At 39.0% G+C, this 19,896-nt stretch overlaps 1 long non-coding RNA gene across 1 annotated transcript; it reads right to left on the bottom strand.

Annotated features, from left to right (window-relative positions):
- Window positions 1-11,864: 11,864 nt before the first annotated feature.
- On the bottom strand, window positions 11,865-13,817 carry LOC143270685 (uncharacterized). Its single transcript, XR_013047927.1, has 3 exons — window positions 13,496-13,817; window positions 13,164-13,398; window positions 11,865-13,067 (listed from the first exon to the last, which is right to left on the bottom strand). It is a non-coding gene; the product is annotated as an uncharacterized LOC143270685 (long non-coding RNA).
- Between the last annotated feature and the right edge of the window lie 6,079 nt (window positions 13,818-19,896).

Genomic DNA, 19,896 nt, shown 5'->3' with positions numbered 1-19,896 from the left:
ATTTATAACTGCTTGGCCATTTGCTCAGTCTTTTTACTGACCAGTTATTACACTTAAATTAACCCATAATTCTTATCTATGTTTACTTGTGTGGCTTGGTACCTTTTTTTCAGTTCTGCCTTCACATCTTGCTTCCTCTGTGTCTGGATGGTGGCTTTTGACTCAAACTTCCTCTTCCCAGAGTTCTCCTTGTCTGCTTATTCTGCTTATACTTCCTGCCTGGCTACTGGCCAATCAGCATTTTATTTATCATCAAATCAGAGCAACACATTCACAGCATACAAGCAACATCACCCATCACTGTTCCTAGGAACATCTTGCCTACAATCCCTTTTCAAATGACCTTGGTTACCACAATGAAAACATCTGACATTTAAGTTTTCTTAAAATTTCTAAAAAATTCTTCTATCAAACCAGCATCAGAAGTGCAACAGCCAATGTCAGATTTCAGATCCATTCATCTATGGGTGTTGATCTTGCCTTTAAAGGCCTACTTACTTACCCTTTTGCATTCTGAAATACCATTTTGAAAATCCACAGATTCAATTGCTATTTGTCTGAATTCTGTATCTAGTAACATTCTATTTAAGCTGAAGTCAATCTTTGTAAAGAATCAGTGAAGTCTTCTTTTGCAACTTGTATAATTTTAGTAAATGACTCAGTCATTTCCTGATTCTTCAACACTGTCCTATGCATTCAAAGCTGCTATAGGGCATAGAAGCAAGGTGTGCTCATCAAATGTAGACTGCCTTTGCAAATCAGCATACTAGCCCTCACAGAGAAGATGGTCTTGGGAAATTTCAATACCTTTAGACCTATTTCCTTGTCCTATGATGCTAGCTTCCTATCTCCACCATGTTTTCCATTGTAACTGAGGACCAGCTTCCAATATTTCTTAGCTAATGCTTCTCAGTCTTGTGGAATAATTCTTTTCCAAGTTGCCCATGAGTTTTCCAACTGCTTGACTAGTGCATACCTTATGAAACAAAAGCTTCCTAAAATTTTTTCAAATCTAACATTTTTACAGTATCCCAATTCACTTCTTGTAGACAAATTTCTAAATGGTCTTATTAAAGAAAAAACATGGAGTCAAATATAGGTGTGAATGCCTTAGAGATCAGGGAAATAGGAATAGCCACCAGCTAACCTTAATTTATCGGTTCTATAGCTTCTAAATATGAGCTACTTCTTATCTCACTCACACCTTTATTGCCTTGCTGTTCTGCCCTCTCATTGGCTATCTTAGCCCAGCTACCTCACTTCCTTGTCCCTGTCTGTCTGTACAGACCTCCAGGTCTCTATGGTTGGTACTGGGATTAAAGGTGAGTGTCACCACACTTGACTGTCTTTCCTAGTATGGCCTTGAACACACAGAGTCCTTGTCTGGTAAGTGATTGGATTAAGGGTGTGGGCTACCACTGACTGACTTCTATGTTTACTTAAGATGGCTTACAATTTCCTCTGATCTCATAGGCAAACTTTATTAAAGCACAAATAAAGTATCACCACAACTTCTGCATAACCTTGGGAATGCCTATCTTTGGTGATCATTCTTCTATGATAACTGAATAAATTGAAGTTGGGCTTCTAATAACCCTGGGCCACTCCTCTTAGGTTTCATAATGCAATGGTGCAGAAGGTTCTTGTCTAAATTCCTTAGTCTGTATCTGAGTATTTTCTTATTTTCATTAGGAGGTCATTCTAATGCTTGTATCTTTTCAATCCTAAGTCCTCTAAGGTTTGGATCTTATCACTCCAATTTTTCCTTATCAGTAGTATATCTTTCTAAAGCTTGTATCTTATAAATAGCATGACTTTGTATCTTATCAGTCAAATTATCATATTTTGCAAAGTTATCAAACCACTTCTTTAAGGATAAAATATGAATTACCAGACTGATAATAATTATGACTAATATTATGTCAATCCCAAGTAAGTTGTTTATCTCCTCACTTATTTTTTCCATTTGCAAGCCATCCAAAGTATCCCTAAACAGGGCACTAACTACCATCCTTGTGACATTTCTAATTCTTAACATGGGATATATTTTGTTCCTTTAAAATCTATTTTTTTTTTTTTGGTTTTTTCGAGACAGGGTTTCTCTGTGTAGCTTTGCGCCTTTCCTGGAGCTCACTTGGTAGTCCAGGCTGGCCTCGAACTCACAGAGATCCGCCTGCCTCTGCCTCCCAAGTGCTGGGATTAAAGGCGTGCACCACCACGCCCGGCTAAAATCTATTTTTTAAACCTAATTCCCTGTTTAAAACTTCCCAAGTATCTTTCCATATCTGATGATGCTGACCACATAGGAAGAGATATGTGGGAATAAGCAGCTACAGTGATGATGTTCAACTGTGCCTGCAAGGGGGGGCAGGTATGACAGGGGCCACTGTGGCTGCTCAGTCATAAAGCAGGGAATAGGGTATGTTTTCTGAGGAGCTAACATATGCAAACTGTTAGGGCAAATTTGTTTAGCTTGGCTTGGGATTCGCTCACCCTTTCTGTCACTACCTGTGGCTAACTGTTGCTGCTCAGCATGGCTGGTAGAGGACACTGGCAGTGCATGGCTGGGCCCCCTCAGCAGCTCGTGGCAGTGGTGGCAGCAGCAGCAGCAAGAGACTGAGTGCTGTGCAGGTTTCAAGACAGCTGAGCTTCCCTGGGTTGGTGGTTCCGGGATGAGGTCTGGGGGTTACCCACATAGAGGGAATTGAGGGCATGGGCCAGCAGCAGGGCAGCTTGCCTGAGAAGTGTTTGGGGGCTGAGGGCAGGCAGCAGCTGAAGGCTGCTGTAGAAAGACTGTAACAGAAAAAACCCAGAATCGGAAAAACAGGTGTGGAGGCCTGTAGGGAGGAGACAAAGGTGGCCACTGCAGCAGCAGCAGTGTGCCAGGTTCACCATCTTGGTGTGGTTTAATAATGGCACACTTTAGATGCCAGATGTAATTAATATCTAAGTTGTTCCAGTATAATAAAACTCAGGAGACAGAAATTGAGATAAAGAACTGATAAATCTAAGGACAGTGAAGAGTTGATTGACTGACCCTCTCTTCACATTTTTCCCAACCACCAGCCCCTGAAATCCTCTCTTCTCTCTTCCTGTGCCCTCTAGCCTACCTCCTCAGTCCTCCAAGAACTCTATTGCTAATCTCAGTTAGCCATTTGCTGACTCCATCCTTTGATACAAGGTGACTTTATTGGCACAGTAAAATGACCATACAAACAATTCTTCTACAAGAGATTTTCATATATTGAACCATCCCTGTACCTCTCGAATGAAGGCCACTTGATCATGGTGGATGATATTTTTCATTTGTTTTTGATTTGCCACTATTTTATGGATCATTTTTTGCATCGAAGTTCATAAAGAAAATTGGTCTGTAATTGTCCTTCCTCATTGAATATTTGTGTGGTTTGGGTATCAGAGTCACTGTGGCCTCATAACAAGAATTTGGTAATGACCTTTCTATTTTTGGAATAATTTAAGTAGTACTGCTATTAGCTTTTTTTTTTTTTTTTTGGAAGTCTGGTGGAATTCTGCACTGATACCATCCGGCCCTGTGCTTTTATTTTCTGGTTGGGAGACTTTCAATGACTGATCCCATTTCCTTAGGTGTCTATTTGAATATTTTATCTGATCAATCTTGATTTAATTGTTGCATGCGATACTGTTGCGTCTGGGATTATACAATAATGGGTACAGACCACCAAAGTCTATTAAACCAGAAGCAGAGTGTATTCCAGAAAATAAAAAAGTGGGGGGAAAATAACCACAGGGCACAAAAACTTATCAGCTATCTGAGACCACAACCAGTGTTTGGATTCTGAGGCTGTGGTAATGCAGGTGGGTTCTAGCCCCATTTCTATAGTAAGGGGGGAAGCATCAAGCATGGGATACATGTAGACAAATTTCTAAAGAGTCGTATTAAATAAAAAACATGGAGCCAGATATAGGGGTGAAAGCCTGAGAGAGAGAGAAGAGAAATAGGGAAAGTCACAGCTAACCTTACCTCACCAACTCCACAGCTTCCAAATTCAAAATACTTCCTATCTACCCACGTCTATATGTCTTGCTGTTCTGCCATCTGATTTGCTCTCTCTGTCAAGCTGCATCACTTCCTCTTCCTGACCAGCCCTGTCACTTCCTGTCTGTCTGTACAGACCTACAAGCCTCCATGGTTAACTAATGTTGGAATTTATGGCATGTGCCACCATACCTGGCTCTGTTCCCAGTGTGGCCTTGAACTCATGTAGATCCAGACAGATCCTTGCCTCCCAAGTGATAGGATTAAAGGCTTGTGCTACCATTGCCAGACTTTTGTGTTTAATTATAAGGCTGGCTTTTTCCTCTGATCTCCAAGCAAGCTTTATTTATTAAAGCACAAAGAAAATATCACCACATTTCAGCACAGATTCAAGCTAAAAGTCATGTAGAAACATTAGGCATGGGATGCAGGCCAGAAATCATTTAGAAACATCTTTTAAAAGTTAACTTTGGTTCAGGCAGTTTTTGGCTATTAGGAGCTAGGGAGTTAAAAGTTAACCCCTAGCTATTGACAGAGGAGCTGGCTGTAGACAGAGAGCCATTGTTAGAAGTTAATCTTTAGAGCTGATGGCTGTCAGCTTTTATTTTTTAGGTTTACAATTTTATATTTCTATGTTCCTGGACCCTTCATTCCCCACTTGAGTTTTAACGAGAATCAAACCTTTGATTCTTCTAGGTCTAAATATGAGTCAGGTTATAATATTGAATGATTTATATAAAAATAAATATTTTTAAACCATATGATGACCTCTTTAGTTTTGTTAAATGTCTTATCTTGTTGTAAAATCATTTAGTTAATGAATTTATCAATTGACATTCTCTTGGTATATCAATGGGCATTATAGTTAGCTATTGCCCCTCCCCCATCCCCATGCCAGGGAGTTTTCCTTTGATTTGGCCTTTTTAGCCTGTTTTGAGGGTAGGTAGGGATGATATATTTTCTTCTATAACTGCTTCAAGCTGAAGTGGGACACAGATGTTCAGAGCTCAGGAGGGTAAAATGCTAGTCAAAGGTAAGGAGGAAATTTAGGCAATGGCACATTTATCAGAAATGTCTGATTTGACCCAGATGGATTCATGGAGCATTCATAACAGCTGAATTGGTCCATATCTGCTTTTAGCATAGCCATGGCTCACAGGATGAAATTAGCAGTTGATGCCTGGATGTGTCAGTCAGTCAAGTATAAATCTGCTGAAATAGATATATACTAGTGACAAAAGTTAAAATTTAGGAATTTAAGGGAAAATTATAATTGGAACTTTAGGTTCATTGTCTTAGTAGTTGGAAAAGGGGAGATGTCCCAAGACAGGAGAGGAGAAGAGAGGAGAGGAGAAGAGAGGAGAGGAGAGGAGAGGAGAGAGAGAGAGAGAGAGAGAGAGAGAGAGAGAGAGAGAGAGAGAGAGAGAGAGAGAGATCATCTTCAAAAATAGAGTAGGAGAAATTTAAGCTATTCTTATCTGGAGTCCTTTTGACCTCTGTGTAGTGGATCCAAGTTTTATGACTCTTTTAATCCTCTAAGGCCTATGTGGATTTTTATCTTACGAAATGACATAAAAGTTTTAGACATATTAGTATTATCTATATCACAGACTAATCAAGAAATAGGTATCTGTAAAACAGCAGAAGTGGACTCGTACATTTATATATATATATATATATATATATATATATATATATATATATATCAAAAACTACAGATTTGGATTAAAGACATGTGCATTTTTTGTTGTTGTTCAGAAAGTCAGGTACAAATTGGAGAGAATTTTCTTTGGCCTGAGGAGAAGTATTTTTAAGTTTATGTGTAATCAATTATCAGGGATATAAGCAGCTATTATTGAGAGCAGTCATTTTAAATCATATTTGAAACCTGTTTGTCCCTTAATATGAAGAAGTCTGCAAGTAAAGCAAAGCTGTTTGTTTCTTTCATCAAGAGACCTAGTAGCTTTAGAAAAGGCAAAGCTTCATTTTATACACACACACACACACACACACACACACACACACACACATATAAACGAATTAACAAGTTGCCTATAGTTTTGAGGAAGGATCTGCTTGTTTGATACTGCCAAGCTGATAAAGTTATATTTAGTCTAGCCATCAATTACTGTCAGAGATCTGAGAAGGATAAATTATGCCTGAGTGCAGACCAAGCAGCTTCTGAATCTATTAAAATAAATGACAGGGACCAGTCCGTACCCAGGTCTCCATAGTGTTGGAGGTAGAAGTATCAGAACAGCATCAGTAGTCTGCTGCCAGGTCCATGAGGAGAGAGTGTTTCCTGCAGAAGAGGGACATGGGGAAATCTGATCTTATTTTATCTAAGCAAAAGGGGTGTAATCAATTTCTAGTGTCTTGTTGCTTATCCACAGTCTGGGAAGGGTCCTGGCTGCAGTTGTTGCATTGGAGCATCTTACCCTGTTGTCAGCATTTCCATAATCCAGCTGGAGATAGTGGTGCCGTGTAATCTTCTTTGGAGACCCTGGGTCACTGTTCGGATCTGGAGTCTGTCTGATATAACAAGCTTTTTAGTCAACATTTTAAATGCCATATTCTGCAGATCTATGAAGTATTTGAGGGATTTCTATGTATATCTGAATAGACAAACTTTCTTTCTACTCTGAAAACGTACTCAAGGGACTAAGTAAAGCTTATTCCTGTAATTAATTACATCAGTCCCATACCCTTACAAATTTAAATATTTTTTAAATAGGTTAAAAATCTCTCAAATGTCTTACTGCAATATAAAAAAAAATAAAGTTCCCTCTTTTACTTTAAGATAGAGAAAATATGTGTGGCATAACCATAATCTGTATAAGGCAAAACCAAGCTCCAAAGTTCAAATGATGCCAAAGTTCAATATTTGGAATTCATTTATAATCCTTTTAGTTCTTTTCTTTAGAGGCTTGGATCATTTCTTAGGCTAGATACCCTTGGCAGCATATACATAGCCTGCCTTCTAGATCGCAGCCTGCTCCATTTCATTTTGGCTGGTGCTTCTGGTGACTATCATCTAGCGCTGGCATATATTTTCAACCCTTAGCTGTTCCCTAGGATCCCTCCATGTCTTTAAAACCATTTAAAAACTACTGCACACCTGCTGCTGACCCCCATAACCCACCGTGTCTGGGAGAAGTGGCTGGCAATGGTCACCCGAGGTGCATGGCCTCATAGTCTCCTTCGCCTCCCTCTGCTGGGTTCTTCCTTGTTTTTCATTCGAAAACTGCAGTATGTACAATGGGGAGGGTCCGTCCTCTCCCTTAGCTTAAGGCTGCTCACACCGCCTTGGGGAGCCTGGACTCCTGAGGCAGCAAAGGGCAGGGAAGGCTGGCAAATGTACTGTTATGTTCCTGACATCCTGGAGATGAGAGAACAAATCCTGAAAGGGACGTGAGGCTTAGAGGAACCTTGTCCCAGGGTAAATGTTAATTTACTGACAATCACCACAAGAGAATGACAACAATAACAAACAGAATAGACAAGACATTCAGAAGGAAGAATGCTGTATGCAGGGACTTCAGAGGTCTCTGCCAGGCCCAAAGCAGTCCTAAAGCAACCCAATGGCCAGAAAATGGGTTGAAGCATCCTTTATCCCCTTAAGGTCAAAGGTCTTTAGTGCATCCACCTACTCTTTTTGAGCTTCAGTTTTGTCTAGACACCAGATACAGAAAACTTAACTTACTCAGCTGTTAAATACAACAACATCATGAAATTTTCAGCAAAAGAATGGAACTAGAAAAAAATCCTGAGTGAGGTAAACCAGACCCAGAAAGACAAACAAGGTATATACTCACTCACAAGTGGATATTAGTTGTAACTAAAGGACAACCATGTTACCATCCATAAATCCAGAGAGGCTAGGTAACAAGGATTGCCCAAGAGATGACACATGGATATCCCTGGTAAGGAGAAATAGAAGAGATTTCATGGGTGCACTGAAGGTGGGTGGTGATTGGAACATAAGGGATCAGGTTGAGGGTAGGTTGCAGGGGGAGAACACTGAAAGTGTTTACTAGTACTAGAAATCTAGCCAAATACACAGAGGTAATGAGATCATGTATCTTAGATTAAGTACTAACACCACTTTACCGGGGGTGGTATATAATTCCAAATTGCATTCTAAATCTTACCATTATACGATAGATAAATGTAGCTCTCAGCGTTCATCAGAGAAACTTCTCTGTGTTGCAAATGAATGAAACAGAGGCCATGACAAGAACAAGTAATGCTAGAGAGAGAAACAAAATGTCAGGAGCCAAAGCCCAAAGAATACATCTACAATATAACACAACTCCTGACATTGGATTCAGGAAACATCACAGGAGAAACAGAAGTATTTTAAGAGCCAGAGGACAAGAAATTCTACTTTGGGATTGTGTCTCCTAAAAATGAAAAGGAAGCTATACCCATGATATTGCAACAGTATTGCTGCCTAAATAAGACCTGGGCATGATGGTAAGGGGAAAAAAACATGTGTCCCCCCTAGAAAAGAACTATAGGCAACTAATGACTGGTGAGAGAAGGAAGATTTACATGTCAAGAAATGAGACCCCCTAATTGATTAATCAATACAAAGTGGTCAGCCATGAGATTAAAAAAATGGACTCATCAGGTTATAATTATAAATACATGCACATTTATATGTAACAATACTAAAGAAACAGATGCCATCAATTAAAGAGGATGTGGGGTATTGGAAGGGAAGGAAGGGTGAAGTGATGTAATTATATATTATTTCAAGTAAACTAATATAAATATAAAATTATATTATTTAAGATGCATAAAAAAATAAATTTTGAGATTTCATCTTACCTCACTCAGAATTTATATAAATAGATAGATAGATGATAGATAGATGGATGGATAGATAGATAGATAGATAGATAGATAGATAGATAGATAGATAGATAGATAGATAGACGGACAGACACACACACACACACAGAGAGAGAGAGAGAGAGAGAGAGAGAGAGAGAGAGAGAGAGAGAGAGAGAGAGAGAGAGAGATTGTGGGTATGCAAACTGGTGTAGCCGCTGTGGAAATCAATGTGGAGGTTTCTCAAAAATATAAAAACAGAACTGCCATATGAACTATGTTCAGAACTCTTGCATACATACAGAAGAGATTCGTAAACCTACCACAGAGGCACTTGTACATCCATCTTCACTGCGGCTCCATTCACAATAGGAAACTGAATCAACCTAGATGCCCATCAGCTGAAGAATGGTTAAGGGGAGATTGTGCCACATAGACACAATGAAATATTACTAACCTATAAGAAATTATAATCATGAGATTTACTGTTAAATGTATGGAACTGATAAAACTTATCCTGAGTAATACAAGCAGATCAGGAAGACAAATGTCATGTTCTCTCTTAGCTGTGAATGTTATCTTTGAATCCTTTGTGTGTAAGATTAACCTGGACTTTACATGTAACCCAGGTACTTAAGAAAGAAGCCCTTTGGGGAGATACACATAAATGGAGGGGAGATAGTAAAACATAAGGAAAATGGGAAATACTGGAGGAGGAAATAAATAAAACATTGAAAGGAGTGGGGTGGGAAAATGAAGGAGTGGTGGAATGCCTAATCAAAATGAAGGGTGTATCTAATACTATACAGAAACCTATGAAATAGCCACCTGTGTAATATACTGTATAATTAGAGTGGATTGTAGAACACAGGTAATGAGAAATAGGTGGTTGGGATAATATGGTTAAAAGTTTAAGTGAGGATGGGGATGGGATGTTGAAATATATGTATGGATATTTGCAGAAGCCTTGTGGAAATACACTAGTTTGTAAGCTAATTAGAAATATAATGTATATTGAAAAGAGTTTGGAGAGGAAGTTTCTCCACATGTGAACAATGATGTTTTCAAAAGGTATTAGTCAGTAAATGAAAATGTGTGCCCAGCATAGTTACCTCCCTACAAATTTTGGTCAGAGAATCACCTGAAACAATGCAGGCAACTGCCACCACTCTTATTTTTGAAATATAACTAGATGGTAAAACTTTTTTGAAGACATCACTGCTGTAGGATGTTCTGTATGTCCTGTGGGAGCCCGTTCTTGGGTTCCTCATGGCTATACCCAGCAAGTTCGCATAGAGGATGATTAGGACCAGGGGCCTGAGTGCAGGTGTCTGAGATGGTCTGCATTTGGCTGTGCTGGGGAATGGTCTGTATGTCAAGATGCTCTGATTGGTCAGTAATAAAATACTGATTGGCCCATGGCTAGGCAGGAAGTATAGGCGAGACTCAGCACCAAGGCTGAGCAAAGTGTCTCAGGATAGGCCCTAGGTTCCAAAAAGCCAGCTCATGCACTAAGGACAGGTCTTGTCCCAGTGTATGGGGGACCCCAAATCAGTTCAAGATAAAATTGTCTCACTTATCCAGAGGGCCTACCTAGTCCAGTACCACGGGGGCTCTTCAGCGATTGGTTCACAGTTCATGTGTTTCCACTAGTTTGACTAGTTGTCTCTGTACTTTTTCTAATAATGGTCTCAATATCTCTTGATACACTTCTTTTTCAGAGTATTGCTGTTAAGTTAAAGACTCATAGCTGGTCAAAATACAGATTATAAGTAACTGAGACCTCATCCATGGATGAATCTGCTATATTACCCTTCACTCACCAAAAATCATGAGGATATCACAGAAAAGCATGCAGAAAGAATTGAAGAGACAACTGAGTCAGAGATTTAAAATGCAGATTTCTGTAAATAAAATAACTGCTGCATAATCCAATTAACAGTACCTTTATCTACCTACTCAAGATCAAACTCTTCAAAGTTCTAACATGAATTGAGAAGGATGTGTCTAATGTCACATGATTGGAGGGGCTATGAGCAACTGATGGCTTCTGAGAAAGGAAAAGTCACTCCTTTTGGAGAAATGGCCTCTGTTAGGTTTTCTATGCTCTAGTAGATGGACTCAGACACATGTACACATGGGCAACACTAAGTAGACTCAGAGGGTTATTAATAAAAAAAGAGAATGCATGAAGTTGAGAAGATGACAGACTGGGAACTCTACAGGGAGTTGAAGAAAAGAAATGGTCAATGGATAAAATAAAAATATATTGTATAAATGTATAAGCTCTTGAAAGAATAAACCAAATTTTAAAAAGTACTCTCAGATAATGTGGTGGTTTGTATAAGAATGGCCTCCATAGGCTCATAGACTCGTATGCTTGAATTAGGAAGTGGGGCCTTGTAGGAGGAAATGTGTCATTGGGAGTGGGCAGTGAGGGTTCAAAAGCCCATGCCAGGTCCAAAGTCTTTTCTCTCTCTGCCTATGGATCAGGATATTGTTTTCAACTACTGCTCCAGAGTCTGCCGGCATGCCAGCATGTTTCCCGCCATGATGATAATGGCCTAAACCTCTGACACTGAAAACAAGCCCCAGATTAAATGCTTTCTCTTGTAATAATCGCTTTGAACATGGTGTCTCTTTACATCCCCAGAAAAATGGCTATGATAGTTACGCTATGGTTCAAGTCATATAGTTAAAATCAACAATCAGTTGTAGGCCAAATTCAAAATACATACTATTTCACACTTTTTTGTTTTCCCAACCTAATATTTTATTAATCATTTGAGAATGTCATACAACATACCTCAATCACACTTGATTCCCATTCCTCACAGGTCCACCCTCTCACCCTGGTGGCATCCTTCCCCAGAATAGAAAAAATACAATATAACAAGTCCAATTGGTGTTCTCCTTATACTCATTAGAGCATGGTCAAACTTGCAGTAGCCAGCCCTTCAAAGAGGAGTTCTTTCCCAACCCCTGCCTGAAGCCATCAACTGTGAAGACCTACAGTTAAGTATTTTTATTACAACTTTCAAAAACTCTCCAATAAGATCCTGTCTAGATTTTCTTTTGGGGTGTGATGGTGGCACAGAAGCCTTCAATGTCTGTCTGAATTTCAGTTATGGTTCTACAGTCATTGATACTACTGCAAAAGAAGTTATTTGCCCATAGAAAGCAGTGGCAGTACAGATCAAGTCCTTCAACATGGTTTCCAGCAGCAGAATGAATGATAGACTTCTACAGGGTTTCCAGGAGCAGCACAGATCATTTTCCACACGATTTCTGCTGACGGCTTGGATAACTGCCATTCATCTGGTCCAGGACATCAACATAGATCACCAACATAACGTGTATGAGGGAGGCATCACAGATCACTATCAGGATGCTTTCTTGTGGCAATACTGACCACAGACATCAACACAGTCTCCATCGGCAGCTGGGTCATGGATATCCAACTGTTCTTCAGTATGCAGCCCAGAGCATGAACATAAACATAGTTTTTGGTGGCATCAAGGACAAAGATTTCAACGTGGTCTCCAGTACAAGGATGGCTTAATGATATCAAAATAGTTTCTGTTGGCAGCTTAGATCATTCATATTGACCTAGTCCACAGTAGCAGCACCAATCAGAGACATCAACATTATGGCTGAGAGCAGCACAGACTAAAATCATCATGGTCATCATCATGGACTCAGGTGGCAACATGGACAATGGACATTCACAAGGTCTAAGATTCCAACGAAGCTTATGGCCATAAACATGGTTATCAGCGGCAACATGAATGAGTGACATCAACTTAATTTCAGATGTTAAGTCAGATAATGGACATCCACTTGGTCAAAACAGGGAACAAAGATAAATGACATCAACATGGATGGTTTCCTGTGGCAGATCATAAACATCAACTTAGTTTCAGGTGGCAGACAATCACAGAATTCAACATTGTATACAGTGCCAACACAGGACACTTAACTGAAGTGGGTCTCAGGTGGTAGTATATACCATTGATTTCAAAATTGTCACAGATGATAACAGACTTGAGACAGCAGTATGGTTACAAGTGGTAAGAAGTTTCAGTAGCATAAACCTGATTGACAGCAACAGCAAAGATCAGTGACATCAACAAAGTTTCAGATGACAAGTCGAATCATGGACATCAGCAAGGTTAAGAGAGGCAGCGAGAATCACTCACATCAACATGGTTGCCTGTGTCAGTATAGATCATGGATATCAATTTAGTTTCAGGTGGCAGACAGATCATGGAAATCAATATTGTGCACATGAGGGACACAGGAAACTTACTTGAACTGGGTCTAAGGAAGCAGTATGGACAAATGACTTCAACACTGTTTCTGATGACACTGTACACTGCAGACATCAATATGATTACAGGTGGTAGCAAAGTTCATTAACCTCAACATGGTTGACAGTTACAACATAGATCAGTAACATCAACAAAGTTTGGACAGTAGGTTGGATGATGAACATCAACATGGTTAGAAGATGCAGCAAAGAACAGTGACATCAACATGATTTCCTGCAGTGGCATGCATCAGGAGTATTAAATTATTTCTGAATGGCATGTGGGGTCAAGGAAATCAACATTATTCATGTGGGCAGCACAGAATACTTACCTCAATGTGGTCTCAGGTGGCAGGACAGAACATGGACATCAACATCAACACCTTATCCAGGAGCAAAACATAACATAAGGCATCAAGATGGACTTCAAACCAATTGGAATAGCATAGGAAAGCTCATGAACACGATAAAGAAAACAGCAGGAATCCATGTCGTCAACAAGGTTGCAGGTGGTAGCATGTAAATATCACCAATTTCAGATGGTAGCTGAGATCATCGCAATTAACATTCATCACGTTGGCAGCACAGAACTCTTGCATCAATAGGGTCTCTTGTAGAAGAATATCTCCATGGATATGGACATCAATGTCATATCTACAGTACGAAAGACCAAAAGCATCAACAAGCCTTCCAGAAATAGTAGGAAGAGCATGGTAGGTCATTCAATAATGGACATCAATTTGGTTTTTCAGACTGCACATTAAATCTTGAAAATTAACATTTTTTCTCATTCACAAAACAATGGCAGGAAAGATAGATATAAACTTCATATTGAGAATAAAGAAGAACCACAGGCATTAACATGCCTGCCAGAAATAGTAGGAATACAATGGAATGCCTGATCATGGACATCAAAACCATTAAGAGGGAGTAGAAAACAATGGCATCAACATGTTTATAGACAGCAGCATGAATTATGGATATTAACTTAGATGGTAGGTGAATTCTTGGGAAATTACTTTGTTCATGTTGGAATAACAGAAAATTTATCTTAATATGGTCATAATTGACCACACAGGTCACCAATATCAAGACGTTATCTAGAGATAACAAGGAGCAGGGGAATCAACATGGCTTACAGAAGGAATACGAATAGCATGGAAGTTCTAATCATAGGCATCAACATGGTTAACAGAGACAAGAGGGATCAATAAAATGACCATAGATTCACATGACACCAAGAATTATAGATACAAAATTAGTTTCCAAGATTAGTGAAATCTTGGAACTTAACATTTTAATGGTTAAATCTTGGAACTTAATATTCTTCATGTTGGTGAGAGAACATTTAATTTAACAAGGTAAAGACAGCAGGAGAGATCACAAAAAAATATGGTACCCAATGGTACAAATATGATGGGCATCATCATGGATTTCAAATGTACTAGGAATATCATAATTAGAATCATAAACACCAATATGTCCAACAGAGGCAGAAGGGATCAATGACTTCAACATGTTTGGAGGTGGCACCATGTATTCTGTATATCAACATAGTTTCAGTTGGTCGTTAAATTCTTGGAAATTAATGTTCTTCACATTGAGAATACAGTACACTTAACATTAACATTGTCACAGTTGGCAAGAGTTCAAGGAAATCTACATGGAATATACTGGCAAGAAGGACCACAGGCACCCACAAGACTTCTAGTAATGCCAGAAATTCCATAAGACAATGGATCCTGGACATCCACATGTTTACCAGATGCAGCAGGGATAAATGAATTCAATTTGTATGGAGGTAGTAGCAAGTATTCTGGATATCAACTTACCTTTAGTTGGTATTTCAGATCATAAAAATTTACATTCCTCATGTCGGCAAAATGTACACTTACCTTAATATGGCCATAAGGGTCCAGAGATGTCATGGCAATCAAGATGTTATCCCATTAAAACAAGGACCACATGCATCAACATGGCATACAGAACCAAAGGAAGGCCCAGCAGGTCCTTTCATAGACATCAACAAGGTAAACAGAGGCAGCAGGGGTCAATGACATCAGCAAGAGTGCAGGTGTAAACATGAATTACAGACACCAGCTAAGTAACAAAGGTTCCTTAAATTTTAGCAATTACCATTCAATATGTTGCCCAAAATAACACTTACATTAGCATGGTTACTTGTAGGAGGAAAGATCACAGTGGTAGGAAGATTATGAGCATCAACTTTGCTTCCAGAAGGAGTAGGAATACTATTATAGTTCCAATCATGGACATGAACATATTTAAGAGACTAGGCTGAGATTAAAGACCTCAACTTGTTTGGACGTAGCAGCATGTATTCAGGATATTAACTTAGTTTCTGTTAGTATATCATTTCTTGCAAATTATATTCTTCATATGGGTAAAGGAATACTTACATGAATAAGGTGATGGAGAATTGAAAGCAATCAAGGTGTTATCCCATGGTAATGAGGACATGCGTCAACATGGCTTACAGAAACAACAAATGCATTACAGGTACATTCATAGACATCAACAGGGTTAACAGTGGCAAAAGGGATCAATGAGGTCACCATGGTAGGATGTGGCAGCATGAAATATGGATATTTGTTTAATTACCAATGCTTGATATAACCATATTACCATTCTACACATTGCCAAAAAGGAACACTTGCCTTAATATGGTCATAAGGGACTAGAGAATTTATGGCAATCAAGATGTTAGCCCATGGTAAAAAAGACCACCTGCAACAACGTGGTTTACAAAACCAATAGGAATACAGGGAGGCTCCATTCATTAATATCAACAGGGTTTTCAAAGGAATCAGTGATCAATAACATCAGCATGGCTGCAGGTGACAGCATGAATAATGTGATCAACTAGTTACCAAAAGTTGGTGAAATCTTGGAAATTACCATTCTATACATTGGCAATAAGGAACACTATATTAACAAAATTACCTGTATCAGGAGAGATCATGGAAACCCACATGGTGTCAAGTTGTTTACAAAAGCATGAGCTTCAACACTGCTACCAGAAGAAGTAGGAAAAGCATTATAGATCTAAAAATGGATATCCATATGTGTAAAAGAAATAGCAGGGATCAAGTAAATCCACAAGGTTCCAGGGGCAGCATGCTGACAGGACAGCCACATAATTTACTTTGGTAGTTGAGAGCAAGGAAATTAACTTTCTTCTTGATGGAAAGACAGAACATGGTCTCAAGTAGCTGAACTGATGGACATCAACATCAGATTCATGGGCAAGAAAAGAACCCTGGCATCAATATGCTTCTAGAAACAGTAGGAAAAGCATGATATGTCTGGTCACAGACATTAATGTCTAAAGGATGCAGTAGGGATGAATGAATTCAAATTGTTTGGAGGTGACTGCAAGTATTCCAGATATCAACTTAGTTTCAGTTGGTATTTTTGTTCTTAGAAATTTACATTCTTTATGATGGCAACACAGAACATTTTCATTAATATGGTCATAACGAGAAAGAGAGGTAATGGCAATCAAGATGTTATCCCATGGTAACAGGGACCATATGCATCAACATGGCTTACAAAACAATAGTAATGTAAGACAGGTAGTTTCATAAACATTATCAATGTTAAAAGAGGAAGAAGAGGTCAATGACATCAGCATGGGTGCAGGACGCAGCATGAATAACAGATATCAGCTAAGTTAGCAAAGGTTCATTAGATTTTGGGAATTACTATTCTATATATTGCCAAAAAGGAACACTTACCTTACATGATAACTTGTAGCAGGAGAGATCATGGAAATCAACCTGGTGTCCAGTGGTAAGATCATGAGCATCAACATTGTTTCCGGAAGGAGTACGAATAGCATTGCCCTTCCAACCATGGATATGCACATGTTTAACACACTCAGCTGGATTTAAAGACCTCAACTTGTTTGGAGGTAACATCATGTATTCAGGATATTAACTTATTTTCTGTTAGTATATCAATTCTTGGAAATTACATTCATTATATGTGAAACACAGAATACTTACACAAATAAGGTGATAAGGGGATGGAGAATTGAAAGCAATGGAGGTGTTATCCCATGTTAATAAGGACCACATGCATCAACATGGCTCACAGAACCAATAGGAATGCATTGGAGGAACATTCATAGACAACAAAAGGGTTAACATTGGCAACAGGGTTCAAAGACATGAGCATGTTTGGAGGTTGCAGCATGAATTACGGATTTCTGCTTAGTTACTGATGCTTGTTAAATCTTGGAAATTACCATTTTACACAATGTCAAAAAGGAACACTTGCCATAAGGGCTGGTGAATTTATGGCAAAGATGATGTTAAGGACATAAAGGACCACCTGCATCAACATGGCTTATAAAACCAATAGAATTGCAGGGGAGTTCCATTCATTAATATCAGCAGGGTTTGCAAAAGCAGTAGGGATCAATGACATGAGCATGGCTGCAGGTGGCAGCATGAATAACTTAGTTGCCAAAAGTTGGTTTAATCTTGGAAATTATCATTCTACACATTGCCAAAAAGGAACCCTAGCCTTTATATGGCCATAATGGGCTAGAGAATTTAGGCAATCAAGATGTTAACCCATGTTATAAAGGAAGACCTGCATCAACATGGCTTACAGAAACAATAGGAATGCATGGGAGCTCCATTCATTAATATCAGCAGAGTTTGCAAAGGCATCAGTGATCAATGACATCAGCATGGCTGCAGGTGGTAGTATGAATTATGTGTACCAACTCAGTTACCAAACTTGGTTAAATCATGGAAATTACCATGGTGTCCGTTGGTTTATTAGAACATGAGCATCAACACTGCTACCAGAAGTAGTAGGAAAAGCATTATAGTTCCAATTACGGTCATCCATATGGGTCATGGAAGCAGCAGGGATCAAGTAAATCCACAAGGTATCATGTGGCAGCATGTAGAATGGATAGCCACATAGTTTACTATGGTAGTTGAGATCAGGGAAATTAACATTCTTCTGGTTGGAAAGACAGATCTCTTGCATCAATATGGTCTCAGGTAGTAGGAAAAACAGACATAAATATCAGATCCATTTGCAAGGGAAAACCCTGGCATCAATGTGACTTCCAGAAATAGTAGGAATAGCATGATATATCAGCTCATAGATATTTGCATGCATAAAAGATGAGGCAAGGATTAATGAATTCAAATTGTTTCTAGGTTACAGCAAGTATTCCGGATATCAACTTAGATTCTGTTGGTATTTTTGTTTTTGGGAATTTACATTGTTTATGTTGGCAATACAAAACACTTACATTAATATGGTCATATAGGGCCAGAGTGGTCATGGCAATCAAGATGCAATCCCTCGGTAACAAGGATCATATGCATCAACATGGCTTACACAAACAATAGGAATTCCTGTCAGGCCCTTTCATAGACATCAACAAGGTTAACAGAGGCAGCAGCAGTCAAAGACATCAGCATGAGTACAGGTGGCAGCATGAAATACAGATATCAGCCTAGGTAACAAAAGTTCATTAAATCATGGAAATTATCATTGTATATATTGCCATACATGTACACTTACCTTAATACGGTGACTTATATCAGGAGAGATCTTGGAAGTCACCATGGTGTCCAGTGTTTAGAAGATCATGAGCATCAACATTGCTTCCAGAAGGAGTAGGAACAGCATTGTAGTTCCAATCATGGACATTCATATGTTTAAGAGACTCAGCAGGGTTTAAAGACCTCAACTTGTTTGGAGTTAGCAGCATGTATTCAGGATATTAACTTAGTTTCTGTTAGTATTTCAATTCTTGGATATTACATTCTTCATATGGGCAACACAGAACACTTCCGTCAATATGGTGATAAGGGGATGGAGAACTCAAGCAATCAAGGTGTTATCCCACAGTAATAATGACCACATACATCAACATGGCTTACAGAACTAATAGGAATGCATTGGAGGTGCATTCATAGACAGCAACATTGTTAACATTGGCAACGGGTGTCAATGATATCAGCATGGTATAAGGTGGTAGCATGAATTAGTGATATCTGCTTAGTTGCCAATTCTTGTTAAATCTTGAAGATTACCATTCTACACATTGCCAAACAGAAACCCTTGCCTTAATATGGCCATAAGGGGCTTGAGAATTTATGGCAATCATGATGTTAACCCATGATATAAAGGAACACCTGCATCATCATGGCTTACAGAAACAATAGAAATGCAGGGGAGCGCCATTCATTAATATCAGCAGGGTTTGCAAAGGCATCAGTGATCAATGACATCAGCATGGCTGCAGGTACTAGTATGAATTATGTGTACCAACTCATTTATCAAAAGTTGGTTAAATCATGGAAATTACCATTCTATACATTTGCAACAAGTAAAGTCTACATTAACATAATCACCTGTAGAAACAGAGATCATGTATACCAACATGGTGTCCAGTGGTTTAGAAGACCATGAGCATCAACACTGCTACCAGATGTAGTAGGAAAAGCATTATAGTTCCAATCATGGACGTCCATATGGGCAATGGAAGCAGCAGGGTTCAATTAAATCCTCAAGTTTTCAGGTGGCAGAATGTTGAATGGATAGCCACATAGTATAATATAGGAGTTGAAACCAGGGAAATTAACATTCTTTTTTGTTGAAAAGACAGAACACTTGCATCAATATGGCCTCAGGTAGGAGGACATATGGACATCAACATCAGATCCATGGGCAAGAA

Source organism: Peromyscus maniculatus, chromosome X (genome assembly GCF_049852395.1).
Source record: "Peromyscus maniculatus bairdii isolate BWxNUB_F1_BW_parent chromosome X, HU_Pman_BW_mat_3.1, whole genome shotgun sequence".
NCBI lineage: Eukaryota > Metazoa > Chordata > Mammalia > Rodentia > Cricetidae > Peromyscus > Peromyscus maniculatus.
Note: the sequence above shows the minus strand (reverse complement) of the source record. Positions and strands in the feature narration are given on the sequence as shown.